The sequence below is a fragment of the Octopus bimaculoides genome, chromosome 8, assembly GCF_001194135.2.
Source record: "Octopus bimaculoides isolate UCB-OBI-ISO-001 chromosome 8, ASM119413v2, whole genome shotgun sequence".
In the NCBI taxonomy this organism is placed as follows: domain Eukaryota; kingdom Metazoa; phylum Mollusca; class Cephalopoda; order Octopoda; family Octopodidae; genus Octopus; species Octopus bimaculoides.
Genome location: NC_068988.1, coordinates 34874017 through 34880998, shown reverse-complemented (window position 1 = coordinate 34880998; position 6982 = coordinate 34874017). Strand labels below are relative to the sequence as shown.

At 35.0% G+C, this 6982-nt stretch overlaps 1 protein-coding gene across 1 annotated transcript in view; it reads right to left on the bottom strand.

The window, feature by feature from the left end:
- Positions 1–6982, bottom strand: part of LOC106867420 (zinc finger CCCH domain-containing protein 10-like) — a gene marked incomplete at its 3' end in the record, with an annotated part of 466330 nt that overhangs the window by 128880 nt on the left and 330468 nt on the right. The window lies entirely within an intron of this gene.

Here is a 6982-nt window from a genome sequence, read left to right as displayed (position 1 = left end):
GTATATGTATGTATGTATGTATATATATATATATATATATGTGTGTGTGTGTGTGTGTGTGTGTGTGTGTGTGTGTGTGTGTGTGTGTTATGCCTAATTATGTTTATCTGCATCACTACTTCCATATCAGCTTGCATAGATTTCTCTTATAACAATTATTGACACCATGGACCTAGTCCAAGATAAAGAATTTGGAGTTTTCATGCATCTATATTGTACCGCGTATGTCTAGAAATAATTATTTACATGCGTAAAGGCGATTGTGTTGCTTGTTCTCTGTTGTTTTCTTGTGCTTCATTTTCTTTATGCCTTTTGAATAATAATAATAATAATAATAATAACAATAATAATCCTTTCAATTAAAGGAAACAAGGCCTGGAATTTGGGAGAGGGGACTAGTTGATTACATCAACCCCAGTGTTCCACTGGTACTTGATTTATCAACCCCTGAAAAGCAAAGTCAACCTTGGTAGAATTTGAACTCAAAATGTAGCAGCAGATGAAATATCACTAAGCATTTTGCCGGGTGTAATGATAATAATAATAATAATAATAATAATAATAATAATCATCATCATTGTCGTTTAACGTCCGCTTTCCATGCTAACATGGGTTGGACAATTTGACTAAAGACTGGTGAAACCAGATGGCTACACCAGGCTCCAATCTGATTTGGCAGAGTTTCTACAGCTGGATGCCCTTCCTTTCTATTATAGGCACTAGGCCTGAAAATTTAGGAGAGAGGACAGTTGATAACAATGATCCCATTTTCAACTGGTACTTCTTTTACTGACCGCAAAAGGAAGAAAGGCAAAGTCAATCTCAGCAGAATGTGATGATGGACGAAATGTAGCTAAGCATTTTTCCCAGAGTGTTAACAATTCTGTCAGCTTGCCACTTTCAAACACGGGCTTCGAATTTTGGCACAAGGCCAGCAATTTTCAGGGGAACAGTTAGTTGATTACATCAACTCCACTGCTTGACTGGTAGTTATCTTATTGACTCAGAATGGATGAAAGGCAAAGTCAACCCTCAGTGGAATAATAACAGTATAAGAATAATGGTTTCAAATTTTAGAACAAGACCAGCAAGTTCAGGGAGCAGCTACTTGATTACAATCAATTCCAGTGTTCAACTGGTACTTATGTTATTGACCCTCAAAAGGATGGAAAACAAGGTCAACCCTGGTAGGGTACAAATCTAGCAGTTTTAATGAAATGGGTGTTAGTCACTACAATCAACCCCAGTGCTTGACAAATACTTCACTTATCAACTCCAAAAGGATGAAAGACAATGTTGATCTTGGTGGAGTCTGAACTCAGAAAGACAGTAGTAGTAGTAGTAGTAGTAGTAGTAGTAGTAGTAGTAGTAGTAGTAGTAGTAGTAGGTGAGGATCAATAAAACATATGAATACATGAAATATCTCCTTTTTCTTTTTCATGTATCTATTGCCATCAGAGAAACAAAATTACATATATATGCACACACACACACACACGTATGTGCATATATACATCAATATATACACAAACATCATCCCCCCCTACCCCATATCGCTTTTCTACACAAAGAACCTTAATTGCTCTGAACATAATCCTTTGTAAGTGGTGGAAGATCTAAAACCAACAAACTACAGAAAAGATTATTTTTTATACCATTTTTTTTATGAGGAGATTAGTAATTTAATTAGTGTGCATGGGTGTATATGCATATGTGTGTATGTGAGCCTGTACCTAGTAATAGACAATGTTGCAGAATTACATGAGAGAGAGGGAGAGAGAGAAAGAGAGAGAGAGAGAGAGAGAGAGTAAAAGCATACTTTCAAGGATAGTAATTGCTACTGTGACAAAGAGTGTGTGTGAGTGTGTATGCTTACACATACATGCATAGATATGCACCCACATGTTTGCATATTCCTACAAACATGTACACACAGGTACAGACAAAAATTCTTCAGTGTATTTCTTGTGTAAAAAAATTCATCGCATATATTCACACGCATATGTACATTTTTATCTATGTATTAATTTGCATGTGTTTATACAGGAATGTGCATGTGTGCATGAGTAGGTATGCATATCTGTGTGCAACATATATATATATATATATATATATATATACATACACACACACACACACACATATATATATACATACACACATGTATACAGACTAACATTTCTTTTTCTTGTCTTTTAACTGTTTTTATATTATTTTTTTTCTTTTACATGTAGCTTTTTTTTTTTTAAACAAAGAGTCCAAATGGAAAAAGCTTTTAATATTGATTACATCTTTCATTGCAATCATTTGCCTAAAACCACTCTCCTGTCAGTGAGTTGAAAATGGTCCAACTTAACAAATGCTTTTTAACACACAATAATACATTGTTGAATTTACTTTCACTTTGCTCTTCTTCACAAGCTTCAACTTTTTTTTTTTTACTATCTTACTTTAATCTTCTCCATTCATTCTCTCCTCCTTCCTTTCTTTCATTTAACTTTATTTATTTACTTGTTTATTTATTTATTTACTTATCTATCTATTTAGTTTCAGTTGCATTATGTTTTCTTGCTTTTGATTTTGTTTTTTCTCAAGGTGATAGTTGTTATTAATGTTGATATTGTTGCTTTATTGTTTGTTGTGTGCTGTATTGATATTCATACAGTTTGTGACACTGCTGCTGCTACTGTAGATTCACCGACTCTCTTTACACTCCTATGTGTGTATAAATATGGGTGTGCGCATGCGTGTGTGTGTGCATGTATGCACATATGTATGTATACATGCTGGCAAATGCATCATCATTGCTGGTAGGGTTAGGTCTATCACAGGTTTGCATTTCTTAATTATTTATTGTACTAAGCTTAGATTTCTTGTAAACAAACATCCTAATGATGGATGATGATGATCTTCACTATGGTTCTCCTCTCCTCCCTTGTAGCTGGTCAGTCTCTCTTCCAACCCTATACATCTATCAAGATGACTATATCTAATCAGTCAATTATACATATTCCTTTCACTATCTACTTTGCCTTATGTATCAGGTTGTATATTTATCTACCGTCTTAGAAAACAATCTATCCATCTAGCTATCAGCTAACAAGATATTTATCTGACTGTGTTCACAAGTCCATCTATCTATTCATCAAAGTTTTCTGCCATGTATATATCTATCTCTCTATCTCCATAATTACACATTTATACACCTGACTATCCAGTTATGCATCACTTTATATATGTGTTAATCTAAGTATATCCATCTTTCTATCTGTTTAGATATCAACTCTTTGTGTACCTACTATGTATAAACATACACACTTAACAGTACAGTTGTACATTACTGTTTGTCAATTTGCAGACTGGCAGATGCATGCGCACACACACACACACACACACACACATCCTTTTATAATGCAACTATGTTATCTGTTTAATGTTACTCTATCTACATATTTACATATCTATGTGCCTATATTTAAATATTTAGGAATATACATACATCAATCTATGTAACTCTCAGGACCTTACAACTACTCCTGTATATGTATATACCTACATATACATAGGTGCAGCTTGAGAAGCCTGCTTCCCGACCATGTGGTCTCAGGCTCAGTTCCACTATGTTTCACCCTTGGCAAGTATCTTCTATTATAGACCTGATCCAACCAAAACCTTAATAGATTTAGTACATGAAAACAGAAAGAAGCTCAACACACACACACACACATATATATAGACATGTTATGGGAGTATCTTGAATACCCCCACATGAATGAATGTGGACTGACCAATTGCAATAAATAAGAACTGAGAGAATTGTCAGGAGAGTAAGTTGACGGGTGTTAGTTCGACCATGTTTACTCAATGTGAGTTGGTTTAACAGTCAGTAGTTGTAACTGTAAATGCTGAGTATCATACCTATGTCTGAGTAGTACGGAATGCATTCTGTGTTAACATTTATTTCTGCGATAGGTTATTTCTAGATAACCACAACCAACTACTTATCTGTGTAATACCATTTTACATCAGATGTGTATACCCACATCATAACGATAAGATGCATCAAGCCATGTAAAATCACTGTCATCTATACATACAGACTCGTACTTTGCAGGTGCTGGCATCACATAAAATGCACTTGTGTTGATGTTGTGTAAATGCATCCATGCTGGTGGCATGAAAAAAAGCACCAAGCAGACTCAGTAAAGAGGTTGATATTAGCAAGGGCATCAAGCTGTAGAAACCATGTCACAACAGAGAATTTGGAGTCTGGACAGCTCCTCTGGCTGGCCAGCTCCTGTCAAACTGTCTAACCAATGCCAGCATGGAAAATGTGTGTTAAACGATGATGATGATATATGCATGTCCATGTGTGCATTCTCGTCTTGGCACATTACATTTGTTAACAAGCATCACCATTACACAAGTTATGGTGTTTATGGAAAACTTTCCTGGCCTCTGGAAATATTACCTTGCCCGGAAATAGGGATTAGCAACAGAAAGGCATCCAGCTGTACAAAAATCTACCACCATAAATTTTGTCTGACCCAAACAAGCATGGAAAAGTGAACATTAAATAGAAATAACATGAAACAATGCATACACCCATTCTTCACACACTTGAATGTGAACATGGCTTTTGTGTGTTCAGAGCAGAGGCAGCTGGGACATGCTAAGGGTGGATTGCTTTGATTCTCAGTAGTAGTAGTGTGTGATGTTACTTTTAGTGTTGTTGTTAACATGTAACCCAGTGCAACCTATCACATGGTAGGGTTAGCAGTGATTAAACTGGTAACCTTAACAAACCTGCTGGAAGGTGGTATTTGCTGGACACAAAACCTGTCAAAGAATAGATAGAATCAATGGCCATCCAACAACTGATAGTGAAAAACTCCTGTCATTGTTTAGGTATCTCTTTAGAAAGAGTTGGCATCAAATGATCTGGACTACTTTACTTTCTTGGGAAAATGCTTATGTTGTTTAGAGAGTGGGACAGGTCCAGTGGAAGACTTTTCCTCACTTTAAAATACTTCAGGAATATCTATTCTGCCTTACAAACTAATTACGCTTGGCTGTAGCCAAAAAAAAAAACACTCAGAGAAAACTTCCATGATGGAATGGAGACAGGTGTCAGTGTAGGTCGTAATGCCTCTACAAGAGGCACCCATCATTACCATATCTGTACTGTTTTAACAGAGAATAATCAAGCGATAATGTTACTTGAAACCGTGTTGCAGTCATCATATATGTATAATAGTTTTGCTAAGTAGTAGTGTGAAACTTGGAATAAACAACTGTTGAAAACCCACTTCGTCTACTGTTGTCATTGTTGTAACTGACTCTATGTTATGTATTGAGTACCATATCCTTCCATTAGTGTATGTGTATATGAGCATGTATGTATACACCCACTTCAATCCATATGTCCAGAGCAACAGTTTTTTTCCCTATAACCATATTATCATTGTTATTCTGCTGAACAGCTTTTATTTCTACTATCAATAGACACGTTAAACTCATTCAATAAATTAATATATTCAACACTACATATGTATATGTGCGTTTGTGTGAGCATCTATATGTGTGGTTGATTTGTGTGTGGGTGGGTGTGCTTTTCTTCCTGTTTTTATACTAAGTGTATTCATAAATAAAATCATGTTTATATGTTTATTGTTCATGTTTTGTTTTCAAGGCAGATTCATATTTGTTTTCCTTCAACTCATAAATGCTTGTACGTGTGTGTGTGTGTGTGTGTGTGTGTGTGTGTGCGTGCGCACGCATGTGTGTTCATATGCCTGTTTTTGTAATTATGTTAAAATAAGCGTATGCATGTGCATGTGTTTTTGTTTCTATGTGTATAAGTATGTGTGTGCAAGTCAGCATTTCTGAGCAAATCTTCCATTTCGGTGTGTAAGTGCAAGCGTGTATATAATTGGAAGAATGTGTTTAAGTACATGTGCATGTATGTATGTTTGAGTGTAAGGGAAAGAGAGTGTTGTGGGTGTAAATGGAAGTGTTTGTTCAAATATATGTGTGTGTGTGTGTGCATGTGTATTTGTGCATTTGCATATATGTGTGAGCATGGGTGCATGTGTGTGTGTGTGCATATTCAAGTGTCTGCATGCACATATGTTTTATTCCTTCGTGAATACTTAGGCTTGCATATGCCCATGAGAATATGAATTTACAGTTTTATGAGTGTTTATGACATACATATATTCATAAATATACACACGAGTGCACATGTAGACAGATAGATAGGCAGATACATACATACAGTTACTTACATACATACATATAAATATACATACATATATATACATACATATATATATGTATATATATATATATGTATGTATGTATGTATGTATCAGTGTGCATATACACATGTATGAACCTCCTCTAATGGATGTGTGCCTATAAAATGCTTGTGAGTGTGTATGTATGTTAAGTTTTAGTGTCATGCAGGACTAAATGCTGATGTAGAAACTTCCAGATACTTATTTAAAAAGACAAAACATGATAGCAAGGATACACACACACACATATACACACACTTATACATACACACTCATACACACACACACACACACACACACACACATAGTGAACTGAGAAAAAAAAGCCCTATAAATTATCTTACAGAAAGGATGGCCTAGATTTCTTTAGAAAACACCAGAGAAAGAAACAAAAATGGAACAAACAAACAAAAAAGACACAAGATATCTATTTATTGAACCATATATTCTGCAGTCTGTAGTTTGATTATCAATTAGGAGGGTACATTGGTTGGGTATGTGAGTAGCAGTGATGGTGGTGGTGGTTATGGTAATTTCAATGATTTACTTACTTCGTTTATTTTGTTCATTTTTTTTTTTGTTGCTTGGTTTTATTTTTATTTCAGATACAACAGATTTATTTAGATAATCTAAGATACAAGAAAAATATAAAACCTATTTATTGAATTTCTTTATATATTTAT